The sequence below is a fragment of the Pygoscelis adeliae genome, unplaced genomic scaffold, assembly GCF_000699105.1.
Source record: "Pygoscelis adeliae isolate BGI_AS28 unplaced genomic scaffold, ASM69910v1 Scaffold67, whole genome shotgun sequence".
In the NCBI taxonomy this organism is placed as follows: Eukaryota; Metazoa; Chordata; class Aves; order Sphenisciformes; family Spheniscidae; genus Pygoscelis; species Pygoscelis adeliae.
In genome coordinates this window covers 2,009,353-2,031,135 of record NW_008825271.1, presented here as the reverse complement: position 1 = coordinate 2,031,135, position 21,783 = coordinate 2,009,353, and the positions used below count along the sequence as shown (strand labels likewise).

The 21,783-nt window shown below is 38.8% G+C and overlaps 1 protein-coding gene across 1 annotated transcript in view; it reads left to right on the top strand.

The window, feature by feature from the left end:
* CCSER1 (coiled-coil serine-rich protein 1) overlaps positions 1-21,783 on the top strand; it is a 670,454-nt gene that overhangs the window by 246,967 nt on the left and 401,704 nt on the right. The window lies entirely within an intron of this gene.

Sequence of the window (21,783 nt, the reverse complement as noted above, 5' to 3'; positions counted from 1 at the left end):
AAAATAGTGACAGTTCTAAAATCTGGCTTTTCAAACAAACCAAGCTAGGCTTGCAACAATGCACAGCCGGGTCTTCATATTACTGTGGTGCCATGTGATGGCATGGAGTTGAAGTTACCTTGCCATGCCCCTCCAGGACTGTGAGATTTTGTGATGAAGTTGTTTTCAGCTGTGGCAGGTATGAATGATATGAACGTGGTGTAGTGATCAGCTGTTATTAGAAAGAATATTTATCTTCATTTCTGGATTTGTTTTAAAGAATATAGGGTTCAGATCTATCCTGGCTATTGCTGACTGTTCAACAAAAGAGTAAAGTCAGAATGTGTCCACATAAAATAAAACAGAAATTTGATGCAGATGTGTAAGTAGGTAGGTAGTTATTTATAGAAACATCTACAGGCCCTTCAATAAATTATTTTAATCTAAACTTTATTAGGTTGAATCTAAAATCCAAAGCACAAAATCTTAGTGCTTTGAGATATAATTAGATGACATTCAAAGCAATTTAGTTATGTAACTATTGTTGACAATAAGAATAACCAGCTGCATTCAAGGTTATCAGATTTAGCTTCAAAACCAAGAAGCACTTCAAGTTTCTGAATTGAGTTAAAATAAAGGAACAGTAATATTTGACTTATATATGTCATATATCTCAAAGTATGAAAAACATGTTTAAAACTTAATGTGTGTGCATCAGTGTGTGTGTATGTATATATTAATGTGCATTATATATATATACCCGTGTGTGAGTGCACACAAAATTACTCATGTTCTTACAAAATACGGTTCAAGGCAAGTTGTATACTGTTGCCTGCGTAGTGGGTGTATTAGAAAAATCTCATTTTGGCTCTAAACTTGTTATCCATTTTAAGCGGGTAACTTTGTAACTGGGAATATTACTAAACTTATTTTTATTGCATACTTGAGTTTGGATTATGTAGGCATATTTTGAATAAAGCATGTGCCCTGCCAAATGGCTAGTACAGTTTGCCAGTCATGTGGAAAAGCAAAAATCTCTATTTGATTAGGCGCTGACAGATATTTACATATATATTTCACCATTTCCAAATACGTTCATATAGTTGTAAGCACTTCTAGTTTTATAAAGCTAGCTCTTACTGATCATGCAGAACTGTTAATGGTCCAGATTCAAAGAAATTTAAATCATTTAAGAGCGACTTGGGAATTTTGTTGCTGAAATGCTAAACTGGAGTCTGGCAAATATTGTCTACCAGATTATGAGGTTGCCAGAGAATGCTACCCTTGCTCGTGCAAGGTCTAGCTCAAGGTTAGGAAGTGAAGCACGTCTTCATCTAACTGTACTCAAGAGTCTCTCTCATACACATTTACCATGGTCACGTTTGCCAAACACCAATAAACTGGGCCTCCTCAACAGTCCCACTGCTGATTTTTTAAGAAATAACCAGAGAAAGTGGTAGCAGTGGCGCCTCTCTTTTCATGACAGCAGGGTGGGAGGGATGCTGGAAGCCTGTGACTACATCCTTCTTGTAACCAAGGAAATTCAGACCCCCTTCTGGCGATTGAACAAGTGGTTCATGAAGGCAGGAGGCGAATGCTCTCCATCCCTCCCTTCAACATTGTTCCTCTGTGCAGAAAAGCATCCAAGATTTGTCGGTTCAGGGAGAGAGAAAAAAAAAACAACAAGCATCATGTCAGCATCAGTGAGTGTGATTTTGCATTGGTCTTTGTTCAGCACTTGTCTAGGAAGGAAATGTCTTTGGTTTTGGTTCTGGATCCAGGGACTATCTCTGTATTTAACACAGTGCTTTTTATGTAAATTATGATCTTAGGAATGACTAGCATATCAAGAAGAGTTACCATAAAAATACTGAAGTAATTTAATGCATTGGAGAAATTATTTTGGATCATGTCACGAATGAGTGGAACGCACCTCACTCAAAAGAGAGAAGCAGCAATATGTTTTATTGAGGTAATTTTATGAGGTAAAATAATAATTTGACAGAGTTCAGTGAATTCAATGGAATTTAACAAAGTTTAACAGTGGTTTACCAAGGTTCAGTGAGTTTGATGGCAAGGCTCACTCTATTAATTACTGCATGGAAGAAACATACAAAGGAAAACTGAGTTACACTCGAGTTAGAATGATTCACAGAGAGACCGGGGATGCAAAAAGGTAAGGAGGACCCTCCCGTTGAGTCATGAGGTTCAGAAAGGACCCCCTTGCTTTCTAAACTCCTCCTCAGAGAGGAGCCTAGGCGCGGCTAGGTCCAAACCTAGTCTCAGACTTGTCAATGGTTTATGTCTGAAGGATTATATATGCAAAATTTATGTAATTTTTCATTAGCATCAATTCAGCATGCAATCAAATTTACCAAGACAAAATCAAGGTCACCATACTACAAGGTTATGCGCGATATCGGTTGCTTACCAAAGATCTGCCATTGGTAAAAGGTCTCTCTGCCTCAAGGAGCAACCTTGAGAGGTGTCCCAGCTGAAGGGGAGATCACCGCCATGCAGCCACGCTGCCTGGCAGGGAGAGCTCAAAGAAGGCTCACCGAGGCTGTCATATTTATGGAATAAAGTGGTTGGCTCGTAGTCAAATTCCATGCGATGGAAAAGGTATGCATGAGACTCCTTGTGCCCACAACTTTCTTTGTTCCTTGATAAATGAGTCTTGGAAAAGCCACTCGCTATTCATGAGTTAATCACATGATTGGTGTTCCAAGCTCATATACATCAATGCTCACTGGGTCACTCTACTCCTTTGTGGGTTTTCAGAGAACAGGTTGAAACTAGAGGAGTTCACGCCTGGCTACGGCTCAGGCCTTTACCCCTTCTGGAGCCTGCACCAAACCGCCGCCAGTCTGGTCAGGGATCGAGAGCATCCGTCACAGATCACTGTGCTAGACTAATGTGGAAAGCAGACAGCTGGCTTTAAGTAAAACATTAATATATTGGCATTGGAAGTTAATAAGCCTTTTTCAGTGAGATGAATAACAAAAAAGCAAAAAATGCCTCAGAAATCCAACTCTTAGAAGAACAATTGCAAGCTCCCTGTTTCCTAAGTAGGGATCTTAGAAAATGTTATTTTGGTCTGTCTCACCTTCTGGTTTTCCTTTGGCACTTAGCAAACTGCATGTCATGTATTATGAACATAGTCTAATACCTAAGTCAGGATCTTGACTTCATTAACTTCCACCTAAGGAGAGGTGCCTCTAGCTGATATGCTCATTCGTTTGGCAGGTTCATCAATTCTGGGAGAATTACTGCTTTTTCTTCTAGTCTGAAGCATTAAATTGGTCACTGAAATTGAATCTCAGGTTCCTAAAGAAGTGAAAAATATTCCATAATGTGCAGTTTCTATACTAACTAGCAGAGATTTTGTCATAGCCTTTATTTTGATGTAATAGTGATATACATGTTTTAGGAAACGGACAACCCACAGGACTTAAGGTTTCAAGTCAATTAAATTGACTTGAAGTAGGAAGATAAAGTAATATATGCATACAAATTTATTGAAGAGTCTCCTCACTTCCCCTCACCAGGAAGAGTGCGAATCTGTTTTAACTATGCACAACTTTGCATTTTCAACATCAGTTCCCCCCTTCTTCTTTATAATCCCCATAAGCTTCTGCATGATCAGATGTGAATCTCCACAGCACCTTCTCTCTGTTCCCCAAATACACACTAGTTTTGTGGGCAAGTTATATGAAACCCGCCAGCACTGTCTGGAAACCATCCTGCAATGCATTAACTACAAAGGTAGAGGCTGTCAGTGGAATTTCTCAAAGTACTTGGCATCAAGCAGAACTGAAAAGAAGCAGAAAGCCTCCCTTTATAGTCTGCCTCCTGAAAGGCCCTGTGCTAAACCCTGTGATTTGAAACTCACGATTCTTCTTACCAATCTGATGTGTCCTGCCAAGGGAACCTGTATAATCCACAGTTCCTAGGAGCACTTTCTATGGAAGCATTTGTTCTTATTTTTACCTATTTTCCCCTCTTACTCTAAAGCAGGTCAGTTTTAAGATCAAATTTCTTGTCTTTTTTATGTCCCTCAAAGCTGCTGGCAGCAGCTTCACACTCTCCTTCCTTCCCTCCCTCCCACCCTCCCTATTTTGTTTCCATAACCTGGAGGCATTTACTCATCTGATGTATAGTTTTCCCCTCTTCTGTCAATCTTTGTATTATGTTATTGATCACGGTTATTAAGGTCACCCTCCTTCACCAAAGATTGACATGAATAAACATTGTTAGATGTCCACTGAAAAAGACTTATATTGCTAAAAGAAAGAAAATTTCCTTTTGCTCTGTTGGAAAACTCTGCCTTTCTCCAAATAAGGTTACTGGTGAAGATAAGGCTTTTTCTTTTAAGTGAGTTATGGAATGTTTGGGGCATTTGCACAGTTAAAGTTGTATTGCTACACAGCTGTAGCGTATTTGGATGTCTTTAAAAAAAAAAGTAGTCTAACTGCAATTACATCATTCACTCTGCACTCTTCTTTCCAGAACATTATAAGGTTTTAGTCTTGACAGTTCAAGAGTGAGAGGAAATGAAAGCTGACCTGCCTAGGAATTGGGGTCTATTTCTGTAACTAGTAAAAACTGGGAAGTCTTATGTATTGTACTTGAACAGAACAATTAAAAATAATAACCATAAGCTATATACCCTAGGTTGTACTATGTGTAGCAGAAATATGGCAATAACAGATTTATGTATAGAAGCCAGATTATAAATGCAATGTGAATGCACTTATGTAACAGGAAAAATGAACTGGAATGTTCATTATTCTTTTAAGACAGAGTCAAGGCAATGCCACATTATACATTAGCTTGGTCCCATTATTCATTGGGTATATGAATTATGGAAGTTACGTAACATATAACTGCACATTGTCATGCATTTTGATGATGTATTTTTTTAATGGTTATATATATTGTATATATTCTATAAATTGTGTGTAGGCTGCAGTTGTCTGAGAACGCTTACTGATCCTAGGCTTGCACCGGTGAAATAAACTAAAATTTAAACATTAATAGTTAGTAATAAAGTTGAGGTGGAAAGGGCAGGATTATTTCACTCTTTATTAAAAAAATGAATTTTCAAAAGAAAACAATTTAAAAGCCTCATTCCTTTTGCATCTTTGTGTGCATGAGTTTATGGCTAACTACTGTAGGACCTGATCTTTTCATTTTGTTTTTATAGACCTCATATAACAAAGTTGTGGTCCACTATACAGTCAGTCCTTGCTGCTCTTCCAGTGTATATAACAACAGAATCTTGTCAACATGCATTTGAGGCCCTTAGTTCTAAAATTAGTTTTCAAGCCTGGTGTCTTGAAGTATGCTGGTGAAAATGAGTTATGATTCAGTTGATGAGTTATTGAAGGTACACTTTTGTACTTTGATTTCTTTAAACGTCATCATTTTAATGTTTAGTTTTCATACATTGTGCATCTTAAATAGTGCCTTTAATTTTCATTTTTCATGAGGAACAGTATTTTAAGTCTTTGGAATTTTATCAATATGATTTTTATGTTCCTCTTCACAATTTCAAGTTGTCAGTCCATTTCACTGGAGTACAATTGGCCATCTGTCTAGATACTCTCCCTTGGAATGATGCTCAACATTACATCCACTTTGGGCATAGTTCCTTTCAAATATTATTTTGCTGTTATCTATTGTGTAGCTGATGGTGAAAGCAGACACCTGTTGACTGAAGCTTTGTCAAAGATCTTTCCAAAGAAAGAGGGCCTATTCCAATCTTTCCACAGCAAATCAGAATTTCTTTGGCTCTGTAGGTTCTTAATACTGATTTTTTTGGCATGGTGTGGTATTGTCCTGGGTTGACCTTGGCTGACTGCCAGGTGCCCACCGAGCTGTTCTATTACTTCCCCTCCACCAACAGGACAGGGGGAGAAAAATGCAATAAAAGCTCGTGGGTCGAAGTAAGGGCAGGGAGATCTCTTACCAATTATCATCATGGGCAAAACAGACTTGACTCGAGGAAATTAATTTAATGTATTTAATTTAATTACCAATTAATTGTAACAGAGTAGAATAGTGAGAAATAAAGCAAAACTAAAACCACCTTCCTCCTACCCCTCCCTTCTTCCCAGGCTCAACTTCCTCCCAACGCTTGTACCTCCTCCCCCCAAGCAGCTCAGGGGGACGGGGAATGGGGGTTGCGGTCAGATCATAACGCTTTGTCTCTGCTGCTCCTTCTTCCTCATGCTCTTCCCCTGCTCCAGTGTGGGGTCCCTCTCTTGGGATATGGTCCTTCACAAACTTCTCCAGCGTGGGTCCTTCCCATGAGCTGCAGTTCTTCAAGAATTGCTCCAGCATAGGTCCTTTCCACAGGATCCAGTCCTTCAGAAGCGGATTGCTCCAGTGTGGGCCCCCCACAGGGTCACAGGTCTTGCCAGGAACCTGCTCCAGCGTGAGGTCCTCCATGGGCTGCAGGTTGGATATCTGCTCTGACGTGGTCCTCCACAGGCTGCAGGGGAATCTCTGCTCTGGCACTTGGAGCACCTCCTCCCTCGTCTTCTTTACTGATCTTGGTGTCTGCAGAGTTTTTTCTCTCACATATTCTCACTCCTCTCTCACAACTGCTGTGCAGCTTTTTTTACCCTTTCTTAAATATGTTATCACAGAGGCGCTACCAATGTCACTAATGGGCCCAGCTTTGGCCAGGAGCAGGTCCGTCTTGGAGTCGTCTGGAACTGGCTCAGTTCGACATGGGAGCAGCTTCTGTAGCCCCCCTCCCCCACTAGCAAAACCTTGGCATGTAAACCAAATACAAATATTAAAAATTGGGATGTACAATGGAGGGAAATACCATATTAATAACAATATTAGCAGCTACAGACAGTCGGGGGCAAAGCTGTTTAATTAAAAGAATCAATGCTCCGCTCCCTTCTGTAAGCCTTTTATTTTCATAAGGAATTTTGCTTCAAGGTATGAAATGTCTAGAACTTGATTTCCTTTCCTACTTCTATTCTGCCTTTCTCTCTGGCCCTTTGCCCTCTTCCCTAGGAATTTATTGTCAAGTTTTGCATTTAGGGACTTCAGTCAGACTACTGCTCTTGACTTTGTATCAAGAGTATCCCTAAACATGAGACAGTGATGGAATGGCTTGTGTAGAGCCTCAGACTAAGTAGTCACAGCTGTGGCTTTCTATTTAATATGACATGGCACTCCTTGTGCATGCATGTATGCTGAATTGTGCTGCATTTATTTCTGATACACAACTAGTGTCGCCTGTTGAGCGAGTGTCCTGGTTTCGGCTGGGATAGAGTTAATTTTTGTCCTAGTAGCTGGTACAGTGCTGTGCTTTGGATTTAGTATGAGAATAATGTTGATAACACACCGATATTTTAGCTGTTGCTAACTAGTGCTTACACTAGTCAAGGACTTTTCAGCTTCTCATGCCCTGCCAGCGAGAAGCTGGGAGGGGGCACAGCCAGGACAGCTGACCCAAACTGGCCAAAGGGGTATTCCATAGAATCACAGAATCATAGAATCATTAAGGTTGGAAGAGACCTCCAAGATCATCGAGTCCAACCGTCAAATACGGTCCATACCATACATACAAAGTCCAACCATCCATACCATACGATGTCATGCTCAGTACATAAACTGGGGGGAGTTGGCCAGGGGGCAGCGACCGCTGCTCGGGAACTGGCTGGGTATCAGTCGGCGGGTGGTGAGCAATTGCATTGTGCATCACTTATTTTGTATATTCTTTTATCATCATCATCATCATCATCATCATTATTATTATTATTATTATTATTATTATTTTCCCTTCCTTTTCTGTCCTACTAAACTGTCTTTATCTCAACCCATGAATTTTACTCTTTTTTTTCCCCAATTCATTCCCCCATCCCACTGTGGGGGCTGGAGGGGAGTGAGCAAACAGCTGTGTGGAGTTCAGCTGCCTGCCAGGTTAAACCACAACAGCGGGGAATTTTGAGGAAAGAGAAGTTTCTAAATGGCTTTGGCATCATTAAGAAGGGAAGTATTTTTGAGATATATTTGTTAAAGAAGCCCTGACTGAAAGCATCTGTCCTAACTAAAATACTTGTGCTTTTGATTTGTGTCAAAACCACCTAAAACCTGAATACATGTTCCTCTCAGGCCATCCTTGAAATTCCCAACAGTTTTAATACATACATCAGCAATTGAATGCAGTGGAGAGAGAGTCTCTAGGGTATCAGAACTTCCCATAATGAAGGCTATTTGCATTTTTTCCCTTTGTGTCAGTACATTTTTCAGACCTACTTGCATCATGTCAAGAAGTCAATAGAATTCATAGTTTTTATATGTTGTAGTGTATTTGCATAGTAAGTTTTTATTTGGGCTGTTTGAATAGGTTCTGCTCTAATGGTTAAGTACTGTTAGTGTCTAAACGAAGCGGGATTTTTAAAAAATCAAAACTGGGTGGGAATGAGGACAAAGTATGGGAAAAGGTTCTGGTACATCCGTGACCCAGAACGGTTGGAACACTTAAAACTTCTTCACCATATGTGCTACTGAAAAATGCAATGTATCATTAACTTTCCCTAACTACTTCTCAAACAAGCTGCTTTGTGAGCTGAGCAGGAGATGAAGGGGTTGTGCTTTATAATCCCTTCCCTTCAGTTCTTTTTTCTCCATGACAATTCAGGGGTAGATATCAGTGATTTAGTTTTTCTACTTGGAGGGTACCAACAATAACTTCAGTTATCACATTAAAATTCTCAAAATTTAGTGCAAAACATCCCAGTATCCCACAGAAAACTCTAATGTGCTACTGAGGTAATAGGATATGAAAGTATATTATCATGATAGCTGTGTAGTTAACATGTACTGCTGCTGTATTTCTCATTTTCTCCACCCAGCCTCTTAGAGTTTGCTTTAATTCTCTTTTATTGTTTCCTAATTTAGCCTGTAATCTCTGTGAAACAAGTTGTTGTCAGGGAGTAACTGTTTCTATTACAGCAATGTGTTTGCATTGCTCTTATTGTTTATTTTTCTTGGTAAGCTCTTTGTTTATGGTCTGTGAGCAAGCGATTAAAGCAGATAAGGATGAAAAAAGATTGTGTGGGTGAAGCTCGGGTTTGAGACACTGGCAAATATGAGATTAGTACTTGCATCAGCCATGGAGTCTTCAACTCTTGGACCATCTATTTACTCTTTGCATCTTACTGTCAGAGACTGTTGTGGAAATGAATTAATTGGTCCTAGGCTTAATTATCTCTCTTTTTGTTATACTGCAGTTAACCCTGTCTTAATCAACAGGATAACAAGTAGGATAAGGGTTATTGGTTTTGAGTCTCTGAAATGCTTACAGACAAGAACCAGTAAGTGCTGGTTAGCCAAGAAGCAGTCTGAAGGTGTTTGCTCAATTCACTTTTGGCATAAGCATCTATTATTCAGTTTATTTGAGTTGATGTGCAGTGATTAGGATAGTTAGTGAGTCTGGCACACTCTCTTAGTTTCCCTGGCACTAGCCAAGAGTGCTTGAATCTACACCACATAATGGATACTTGAACCTAAATCTTCATTTAGCAGATCTGAAGGGCGGCTCAGACATACTGTAGGAATCAGTCAAAGCAGAAGGATTTGCAGGTCTTTGGCCTCTGTTTGCTTCTAAACTTACCCTCTTTCAATTCTTTGTTCCCCACAGTTTCTATGGGGCAAAAACAATAGGGCACCAAAACCTATGATTTGTGCTGGTTTACTTGAGACTGCTTGCTATGAAGACTTACTGAATTAACTTGGTTTTTTTTTCCCCCCTTGACTTCTTTTGGTTCTGGAAAAAGCCCTGTAACTTCTGGGTAGTCTGCAAAAAACACAGGAAAAATTCTATGTATACTTTCATTTTGATTGCAGGCTGCTACTAATGCTTACCCAGTTTCTTTCATTCCCTATAGCTACCACTAAGGGGGCAGTTCATCTTGAATGCTTTTTGCTGAAGTAGAGTAGTCATTTCAAGGCAGTGAAATATAAACTTCGTGTTAACAGAAAACAGTGTATTAATATCCTGCACATCTGTTATATAGACCAGTTCAGAGAGACATCTGCACTTGAAAATATGCATGCAACGCCATGCATAAATGGTATATGTTCTAGCCCATTCCTCACAGCGAAGCTAAAGATACTGTGAGAAATGTCTCAGGGCAAAGAGGGAAGAGAGACAGAGGAATATTTTTAGAAGGAAAGGTTTATAGGCAAGCTGTAAAGCAGTGTTACATTGTCTTCTGTTTCACTTTACGTTGCTACTTGCAAAACTGAGGAAATGTTTTGCTGAAAATCATTCACATATTTGCTGGTGTGTATCTGATTTTGGAGGAGGGTTTTCTTAGGATGCCAGTAAAATGTCTGAAAAGAGGTGCCGTTTTGTAGACAAAAGAGTTAGTTTCACTATTACAGTATTTTCCATTTGCATAAATTGTGAAGTGAAGGCAACTTTTGTTTATGCTTTAAAGAGAGAAGGCACAAATACAATGTTTCTACCATGCTACATGCAGTTAGGTTTTTGCGGGGTTTTTTTTTTGAGCTGTGCCACACTGCTGTTTGTAGTGTAAGCAGGAGGAACGTTAATGTTGAGGATGGTGGTCAGAGTAGGCAACATGCAGTATTAATCACATAAAATGCTATCGCCGTGACTGTGTTGGTACAAATAAGTATTTCTAGCCTCTTTTGCTATAAATGGACACCATAGCTTTAGCATACTTCTAGCAAACAGACTGTGTGTTACCAAGTTGTTACGTCTGCCCATGCAAACAAGCACATAAGCCACCTTGAGCTGTGGTCTGTGTGCAGCAACCTCTATCACTCTCCATCACTTCCCTGGTGCAGGCTTTCTTTCTGTCCTCCTGTATCTCACCCTCGCCTCAATGATGCTTCCAGAAAGCTTGTCACTTGGGAATGAAAAATGATGGGATCAGGTGAAGCTTTGCTTTCCAGCCAGCACAGACCTGAGATCCTGAGCCTGCGATATCACCATCTGCCTTCAGATCAACAGACAAAGCTTGATAGTGACCGCTTTCATCTTGAAAAGGAGTCATAGTCAGTCTGTTTTGTGTGTTAGAAGAGCAAGGGAAGAACACTTATGGTACTGAATAAACAAGCCTGTTAGTGACTGCTGAGTAATGTTAAACCATAACAACAGAGCTTTATGTTGTTTTTTATGCTTTCACATTTATCTATCTTTTGTGAGATCTCTCGAGCCTAGTTTTATTTATTTTGCCCATGTTTTGAGACTGAAGAACATTGTCAGATAGTTGAGGTGTCTATGTAACTTTCAAACACTTCTTTTGTGAAATGGTGGCTTTGTAGGAAAAGAGCAGGGGGCAGTAGGACAAAACTGCTGTGTTTGCTGCTATCCATCTGAGGGTCACCAGTATTAAGGCACAGGGGAACTTCAGTATGCTGCTGCCTTTTCCTGGGCTGCCCTTCAAACTACAGTCTCGAACTGAAAGCAGCGTTGGTGTCTTTCCATATCAACCGTCAAGGAACTGCTGTAGCATTTCATCTTCAGAGAATTTCCTCCTAAGTTCCCAGATTTGCATCAGAAAACGCATTACATATCCCATCAGATAAAGACAGATAACTCGGCTGGCAGATACAGCGGGCACATTTTGCTTCTAACCTCCTTGTACATGCCATGTGCGATTCTCAGAAATTTCCTGCATTTCCTGCCTGCTCTCTCACAGCAGGTGCCTACATGGTTGTCATTAAGTCAGCTACATCAGCAGTCAGCAAGCACAACTGAAATCTGAAGAGTTATTCTTTTTAATACAGAATGACTTTCTTGAATGTTTTCCTTATAAGTGGCTGTTGCATCTGGTATGTGCTACTGCAGTTCTAGGTAATAAAGGTCACGTGTCAGTCCATATAATCTAGGTGTGGTGTATTTGGTGCAATTTCATTTTAAGGACTTTTTTTCTGCTTCCATGAATTTCTCCTTATGGTTCAATTCAGGTGAAGAGTTCTTTATTTCCTCATAGAAACTGTTTTGTATCATACAGCAAACGGACGGTTTCCTCTCACCGGCAGCTCATAGCTATTCCTTTGTGGATTTAGTAGCACCCAATAGTACTTTAGCAGTGCGATGGGCTAAGTTGTAAGGTTTTTGCTTTGATGGGTTACTTTTTTAGGTAGACTGCCAACATTTTCTGAAGGAATGTGAAAAAGTGTAGAGAAATTGTACTTCAAAGCGGTTTGTACCTCAGCAAGATTTCTTGAGACAAAGAAAAGTCACTTCTTCAGTTCAAGGCTGTTTTCTGCACTAAATATAAAAGACCTGCAGAGAAGAGGGTGCGCATGAAAGCTTTGAAGAAAAGGTCACAGGAATTCTTTATAATGAAAAACATTAGGCAGGCTGCCTGTAGGTGTCATTACAAGCTCTCCTGTGTGTACCCGGAGGCCTAATCTTGGAAACAATTAAGTGCTGACATGTGAGTAACTTTAATTGTGTACCTGCCAAATCAGTAAGACAAATTGAAATCTTTCAGCATTTGTAAGGTCTTTAGTTTATAGGTTTTCCTTCAGCTGTTAGAGCAAAAGCATGTAAATGAAATGTGGGGAACTTGTCTAATATAATTTTGGTATTATATTGCAAGACATTGAAGAGCTCTTTTACATAATACTTGTGCTCTAAGTCGGGTTATTTTGCTAAGCACATCAATACCTGGACAAATAATTATCATGGTTTCTGTTTTCTCTTCCTTTCTCTGATACGCTTTTTGGTCTTAAATTGACACTTCATTTGCTTTTTAGGTTTGGAGAAAATATTGTCTTCCATGTTCATATGTATTATAAACTAGGTGGTTTGCATATAATATCAATTCATTAACTGAGAGGAAAAAAAACAGTGGGCTCTGCTGGGAAATGAAATCGATCTATAATTACCTGGTTAATTGCATTTGTCTATATATTGCACTGGGCATTGTAAACTGTCTCACAAGACACTCTATTTTATCTGGTTTATCATCTATCTTATAGAATGTTCCTGCAGGAAGGTGAAAACGTTTCTTTTGCTTTGTTTCAACGTCAGTGGATAGTGAAGCATACATACTTGAGTATATGTATTGAAGATAGATAGACAGACAGACAACTGGCCATAGGTTTTTTTCTTAGTCAAAAAAATTGTTGGTCAACGTGAAAAACAGTAGTTACGTGCATTAATGTAGTCTGGTTTAATTTGGTTTGGTTTGGCTTTCTTTGTATTAATCTGTAAGCACATGAAATGATTTTATCCTTCATATTGGCTAGTGTCTTGGGCTGATTTCAATGCTTCATCTTTATTTTATTTTATTTTGCCTTTTTTTTTCTTTATTGGCAGGTATAGCAGGGCTACAGTTACATGCAAAAGCCCTATTAGAGCACACAGATGGGACTGTACAAGAAATCTGCCATTATCTAACCAGGAATAGCAAGACCTTTCTCTTTTCTTGTATGGGTTTCTTCTTTTTTGCCCTCAGATTGTAGTTTGTGTAGCACACTGTGAAACTGGAGAAGTCCATCCCTGGAACAAACCAAGTAATAGTGAGGGTGGTGTGTTGCTTTCTTACTGTTTTTTTTCCCCTTCAGAGAGAAGAAATTTTACATTACCTTCTTCTACCTCCCTCTTCCAAAGAATTCCTTTCTTTTGACAGGTCCATCCTGCTCTTTGTTCAGCCCATATCAAGATCCTCACTTGTTCTTATTCTCCAATCTCCTCACTTGCCCCAGTCAGCCCACTGTATTTCAATTAGCTTTTGATAGAAAACCTAATGTAAATACTTCCTCCTACTTGTCCTCCTGAACCTCTTCCGTGTCTTGTCACAAGACAAGCCTTCTTTACTGTCTTCAGTCTTCACTGAAGACAACCTCGGTACCGCTTCAAGGGCTTCTTTCAGATTTACTGAGTCCTCTTAGACTGTGCTTAGACTTCTGCTTCTCCAATCATCCTACTCTTCCTCCAGTCCATCCTTCATCCCCTTCGCTCAAAAACCTTCAGTTTCTAATGACTACTTCCTAGCCAAAACTTATAATCAATACTCCATTCCCCTTATTTTAGACCTGCCAACCACGTATGTCAAGACATTCTTCTTCAGGTCTTGTCCTTTTTGGCATCAGTGGGTATTTGGCTCATTTGTTTCTGACTCTTTGGTGGTTTCTTCAGTACAGAATGCCCTGGCCCTCTCACCAGCACACTGTCAATGCCATCGACTTTTGTGTCCTTTTCTTCTTTATTCACACCACATTGAATTATCTTATCTGACTACGTTAATCTATCAGATAAAAGGTTAACTTGGAGCTTTCATAATCTTCTCCAGACATGTTTCGTTTTGTTCAAACTAAATCTGAGTGGGTCCAGGGATAAACCCCCTGTGTAGTCACATGTAATGTTGTTTATTGCCCTGGTATCAATCCAGCCTAACTATACCTTGCAGTGTACCTCTGAAATTAATTATGTGCACTGTTGTAGTTTCTTCTGGAATCAATTACACCATTAGGATGCTATTGTATTTGGCTTCCTGATTTTTTACCCTCTCATGAAAATGCCCCAGTAAAGTGCTTTAGTTCTCAGTTCTTCTGAGTGATTCTTCATTTCAGGAGCACATCTCATCACAGCAAGCAGTTCAGGCATCAGCTGAACTGAGGCCATAATAAAGACTGTCTTGTTAGTGTTTACATACGGAAATATATTAATTCATCTTTCTCAAAATAAAATATACAAAATCTACAGAATTATTAATGGAAATCAGATACCAAAACTGTTGTTGATGGTATACCACTGAGACTTTTTTCAGGAACTGTCTTTTATTGCCACAATCCTTTAGTAAGCTTCAAAATTTTATTTCTGTATAACGTAGTTCTTTTCATGTCAGAGAAATTATCTTTTGAAGGCTTCCCTTCCCCTCCTCCAAGTTTGTGTTGCTCAATGGAAATTAACTGCAACTGATGTTTCTTCTTATGGAAGTTCCCATATGTGGCATACAAGTGGATTTGCACAAAAACCACACGTCGGAATGCTGACTGAAACCAGTACGGTGAATTATCAGATACAATTGTTCTTTCCCCATTGTCTGTAAAGTCTTCAGCTGTCATTTAACTGGGTGAAAATCATGACATACGAGGCTTTAGTCATACCGAATCTTACTCTGAATGAATACATTATTAGAGAATTGAATAGGTAGTGAATTTTACAGCATGTTGTTGTTCCAAAGAAGTGTTTCAGCCCCTGCGTAATCATGCTTATGAGTTTTGCTATGTATTAATGGCAACAGGTACTTTGTAAAGGCCATGGGGATAGATAATTATTGAAAATTAAAAAAGCAAGTATCTCATCCTACATAGGGACTCTAGATCACTGCAGGATCACTGAAGGTGACAGAAAGACTCATCCACACATCAGTGATAGAAATTCCTGCTAACACCATTTTTTAAATGCAGTGATGATTCACTATGTGAAAACGGTCTTCTGTATCCCCTGGCAACCAGAAACAAAATCTATCTGTTCTTGTCTGGTGGCCTTCAAGAACACATCTGAAAAGTCATTTGTTTTCACAAGACAATCATGCAACGTTAGAAGTCCGCTCCTACCCATTCTTTTAAAGAACTCTTCATAAAGAATGAACAAAAAGTAGACATCCAGAGTTAGTGTTATTAATCAACAATTTATTGTAGCTCCTGATGGAATTGTAGGGCAATTCTTTTGGTATGATGTGAGTTATTTCAGATTCCATCTGTGACTTTTTAATGCATGAAAAATATTACTGTATTTTATGCAAATTACTCTTAATATTTAATATACAGTTGAAATCTGAGAGATGTGACTTTTGTCCTCAGAATTTCTCAGATTCCTGTAGCAACACAGTATCTTACTATTTTATTGCTTGACATACTGTTAAATTTCATTCTTTAGTCGGCTTAGGATAAAGAAAACAGAGACTCCATATTTCACAAAACATGTAAAAATAAGGAACATTGCCTTTAAATATAATATATCAAATGAGTGGTGTATCTTTGTGTAGGTAGCTGAAATTCAGTAAGTGAAATGCTTAAAGGCTCATGTCAAAATAGGCACAAAAGACATAGGTTCTTTTTCTCAGCCTTGTTTTTTAGCAATCACACCCTCTTCTCTTTCCTCCCAGCATCTAGCAGTTGATGTTATTTTTAGAAATTATTCTGATAATAATCACTCAGCAGACTTTAAGCTGAGATGTTAAGAGTACAGTACTCTTAGCTGGAGAATTGCGTGATGATGTACAGAAGGCTTTGACCTTTTTAAATCTCCTATTTTGCTTTATGAATGTAAAGCGTGAGAGAAAAATTGGGATTTATCCAGAAGAGGCGCTTACTGCACAGTTACAATTTGCATTTACAGAGCAATGGGTTTCTTCCAGTTTTAAAATAGAGTTTAGTTATATTTCACACTGGCAATTGTGTGAAGAGTTTTCATGTGGGAAGTTAGTCCAGAACAGATTATTCACTGTGTATGTTCATGTCTTAACCAACTGTGTAGCAGCTCCCTGCCTGGACAATCCACAGGGGAGAAGATACTTTAGTCCTTGAGGAATCGGCTGAATTTGGTTCACAGGTTAATTCAGCCTTGCTTATACAAATATTAAGGTGAACATTAAATTTGTCCACCCGAGGCACAGACTTAAATGAGGAGAAGAAGAAGAAGAAGAAGAAGAAGAAGAAGAAGAAGAAGAAGAAGAAAGCGCTGTTTCTCTTGAAAAGTATTTAAATGGTCATGAGAATTGAAATTTATATTCATTGTCTACTATAAACCTTAGTCAGCTTTAATTATAAATGTATTCAAATGAGACTGCAGAAGTGATCATACTGCTCAAAGTAGAAAATAAAGTTATCAATGCTATTTTATGTTCATGCATTTTTACATTTTTTTCCCCACTTAATTTTTCCTTGTCTTTTTCCATTGGTGTTGATTTCATAAATCGCACTTTATTAATTGTGATTCAGTGCTTCAGGCCCGAATTATACATAACACTCCATGCGGGCAGTACCCTTCACCTGCATGAAATGGATTGCAAAACAGGAACATCAATCACTTAAATCTATGACTGTTGGGTATAAGCCGCTGCTGTGTAAATCTCTTGAAGGCCCATGCATGACTTTTTGAAGATTTGGAATTATGAGACATCCTATGTTCAAAGAAAAACTTCCGTTTCTCACCAAAATTGTTTCAAAATGTTCATTACTTTTGCCTCTCAGTGGAATGAGTGTGTTTTCAAATTAAATTGAGGTTATTTACTTACTCATATAATAATTGGAAATATTGTGCATTTTTTTCTTTTCTGATGTTTAGGATAGGTTAGGAATCCACGTGGAAACAGGACATCAGGAATGCACTTGTAAGCATTTGAAATCCAGTGTCTTTATGTATGGGGAGGGAGGTATCTTCTGGGGCTCTGGCAATCATTGAAGGGCAGCTTCCTCCGACTTGATTATGCGTCAAGCTGTGCAAGATTCCTATGGAAAGAGTTTAACAATATTGATAGTTAAGTTCAGGTTTATGATTTTTCTTACTTTTACTGCATATACTCAATACACATATCTGACCTAGATTTGGTTTGCATTTGGTGGGATGGTTCCTTTCTGGCATAGCCGGTTCATAAGTCAGGAAGAATGGCATAGTCATTCATTTTCCTACAAAATCCATAAGATTATAAGCCTGGGTGGTTTTCATTCCTGGTTTTGGGATGCTAGACATCCTATTTTCTAAAATAACATGGTCTGACTTTCAGGCAATTAGGCTCGTTTTTCGCATGCTCCCAATAGAAGCATTTACTAGTGATGTTTTAAAAGCAAAGTTCTTTTGTTTTAGGAAACTTGTGGTAAACAGATGGAAATAATAGTATTTGTTGTTTTCTAGTTTGTGTGATGTTGTAGACATCGTCTGAAAAATATATACCTTCAAGTAGCTTTCGTAACCAGAGTATGCTCACCTAAATTTAAGTTTAGGTATCCCTACAATAACCTGTAGAATGCATTCAGCAAGAGTCCTATGAAAATCGTTGTTCTCCTTCATGAATGAAATTATGAGGATTTTCTATTGGATTTTTGCATGTGTCTGTTAAAAAGCTACAGAATGGCATTTTTTTTCCTGCTTGCTAGATATGATATTCTCTAACTTCTTTGCAGAAAACAAACAAATCAAAAGTAATGTACAAGCCATTTGTATTCGCTGTTAATATATTGTCTTTAAAAGCCACCAGTAAAAGTTGCAAATTCTCCTTATTTTAAAAAAGTGTATTAATACGGTTTTGTTTAATATAAGATTTTCCAGAACTCCTGGTGCTGAACTCTGTGTCTCTGGCTATGACAAGGGTTAAAACTGCTTCTGGGCACCTGTCCATCGCCCTTCTAATACAGAAACCAATTAGACTTTATACTACTGAAGGGCAAGCATGAATGAAAGAAATGGAGCCATTAGACTAGAAAGGATTGAAACCTGACAGCAGAATTATCTTATGTGGGCAGCTTCCAGGCCCCAACTACAGCATTCCAGTGTTGCAATATGAGTGTTGTATGTTAAAAAAAAAGAGAAGTTTTTAAAAGCCATCATCACGTGTTCTGATTGAAGCAGAACTTCTGGCAAAAAAAGTTATGTGGCCATTAATTGAAAGGTATAATAAAATAGATAGGCATGGGCGATATTGATTTTAGCATTCCCTCAATATTGATTTCTTCTGTTGAAAAGGCAATGTTCCACAAGTATGTTTTTGCATCTGCAGTGTATGTGCTAAAGGTTTCTTATATTTGAACTGTTCATTTCCTGTATTCCAGTGCAAACTCTTTGCCAAAAAACATTCATCTCTGTTCTCGGAGCGACGTCCTTTCCAAGATTGTCCTTTGTATGCAGTATCTGATGCAGACAAATAGAAAATTGTCCCAACTTTAAGAGGCATGAAAAAGCAGACTGATGAAATTTTTGTATTGAACTTAGCACCCCTGAAAGGTTGGGAGCGGCAGTAGGATAAGAGCCAGACTACAAAACGAATATTGTGAGCCAGGCTTTTCAGCCCAGCTCTGCAGATGGGCATCACTTGAACCCAGAGTGTGGCTGCTGCCTGCAGATCCTATGATCTCTCTGGGTGTCGTTTTATATCCTTTCGGATACCAATTTCCCTTGGAGTTCTTGAGGGTTTTAGGAGGAAGTTGGGGAACTAGCTTTTGCTTGTAACTCAGATGCCAGCCTATGCCTAGGACAAGGTAGTCACATGCAGTTTGCTCTTCATGAGCTTGCCGCTGGAAGCAGCTGATGCAGTGGCAACCACACGGCCTCCCTGCGGCAGCCAAGTGGTGTTAGCACCTGCCATCACCTCTGTGGTGCTGAGGAGTGAAAGATGCAACAACGATGCCAAGAAAAACTTCTGTTTTTACCATAACTGAGCCTACAGAGATTCTTGTAAGCAGTGGCAGCTGCTGAGAGCTAAAATTGTAGTGATGGATGCAAGGGGAAGAGAAAAGAAGCAGATAAAAGAACCTCAATGGAGCCACATAGAGAGATTGCCATCAGATAAGCCAGGGTGCCAGCTGCTTCATGGCATAACATGAATATGAATAAACTCCTAGCCTGTAGCATGAGCCTAGGAGTTTGCTGACATGTCTCCTCATTGCTTTGACTCTTGCTGGTTTATTTTTGTAATAGTTCTACCAGAGCTATTTCTAGGAATACTGACTTATCACATGGTGGTTGAGCCAGTACCTTACCCTTGCTTTGTAGAATAATCAAACTAGAAAATAAATAAATATATAAATACAATAGTGGAGATGCATGTAACAATACTTCCAAAGAAAACAGATGGTATTTATTTTTTTAAAAAAGTATTTTCATTTGAAAAGCTCTTTATATTTTATTGTAGTTAAATGAATGTGAAAGGTGTGTTCAATTTTTCTCCCTGGTTTCCCTGTTAATGTTGAAGGGTAAGAAGAAATTATACTCATTTGTATTCCTGGACATAATATAAATGAAAAATGAATATTTTATTGCTAATGGCTTTATAAAATGCTATTCAGATATCTCAGCAAGTTTAATATGTAATTCCATTGCAACACACAAAAATGAAAACAAAACGCTCAGCTGAGGGCTCTAAAAATAACGATAATGCAATGCCTAAGTACTAGTACAGGCAACTTCTAACTCCTCCATTCCTTTGCAAGTTGCATCAGTTTCTTAAGCAATGCAGTTTGGCCTCCCCAGACTGTGCAGAGCTTGGGGCTGAGAAGCTGTGTCAAAATGGGGGTTCACTGTAGTGAAACCTGACACATTTTTCAGACGTGCAGTATTTGGCCAGCTTCACTGTGTATCTTTTCAGTAGCAAACCAATCCTATGGCTGCTACATCACAGCAACTACATAAAGGGAGTCCTTCAGTCAATTTTGTCTGTGTTTTTATATTTAAATATATATAAACATATATTAATATATAGACACTTTATATATATTATATATATTTTAATATATATATCAGCCTATCTATATATGGGCTGAAGGGGATGGGCATCGACCAAAGGAAGGGAGAAAGGTAGAGAAGGTGGGAAGACTTTCAGGTTCGGATGGATGGCACAACAGGAGTAGTGTTGGTGACAGGATGGATGCGGGAGTGGGAAGCATGGTGAATAGACGATGCTGTGCAAGTACCCTAAGAGGTAAGAAAGAGCGGACGATCTTGACAGATCTTGGTTTGAGCTGGTAGGAAGAGAAGTAAGTATTAGACTAGACAAGGGAAGAAGAACAAGTAGAGTTAGAAAGGCTGTGGAGAGCTTACTGCAGTTGGGGTAGTTTCTGTTGAACTCTCTGCCAGGGTGGCAGTTGGAAGTTCCCGTTGTGCCTTACCCGTCTTAATCTTTCCCTTAAGAATGAAAGCTGCTGTCTGAAGGTGGAAACTCAGCATACCACATATTTACAAAATCAAGGAAACTTTGTTCTGCCTTGACCAACTCCACTTTGGAACCTGCTTGCTAAACCAAAAAGCAGGCTTAGCGTGCTTTGAAACTGTGTCTATGGTAATCAGAATTTCTACATTTCAGGAGCTGAAATATTGCCTTATATTACACAAAGGGATTCAACTTGCTAAAAACATTAAAGAATGTTACTATTAAAAACACTGTGAAGCAAATAACATGGCAAAACTTACTTATAAATGTAAAATGTAATAAATGTATAAATGTAAAACGTACTTACTTATAAATGTTTACCTTTTATTTCTAACAACATCATACAGAAAAAGTGCTGCAGCCAGGGAAAGCATATTTCAAATTGTTAAATGTCACTTGCTTCTTTTCTTGCAGTGGGGAAAAAAAAATGTCTTCCTTGATTTAGCAGCAGACACATACAGATGTTTAAAATGTTTCCTATAAGTTGTTACTGGGGAATTCAAAACAGTTTTGAGAATGAAGCCTCTGCATCTAAATAAGTTAAAATACCCTCTCAGAAGTGATTCCATACTGAAATTGTAAAAACCCTTCTGAGAACTGATGAAGTGAGAATAATTGTAGTCACAACTTTTAGAAAGTGCAAAGTGGCTTGTTAAAACCTCAGTGAAATGCATAGCAATTGAAGGCATCTGAATCTTGTTGAGAAACACAGAAAAATAAAACATAGCCTCACGTTAAAACACTAGTGTGAAAATCTGGCAATGTTGTCCTTCTCCCAAGTAACAAGCGATAGGACAAGAAGAAATGGCCTCAAGTTGCGCCAGGGGAGGTTTAGTTTGGACACGAGGAAAAATTTCTTTACTGAAAGAGTGATTAAACATTGGAACAGGCTGCCCCGGGAAGTGGTTGAGTGACCATC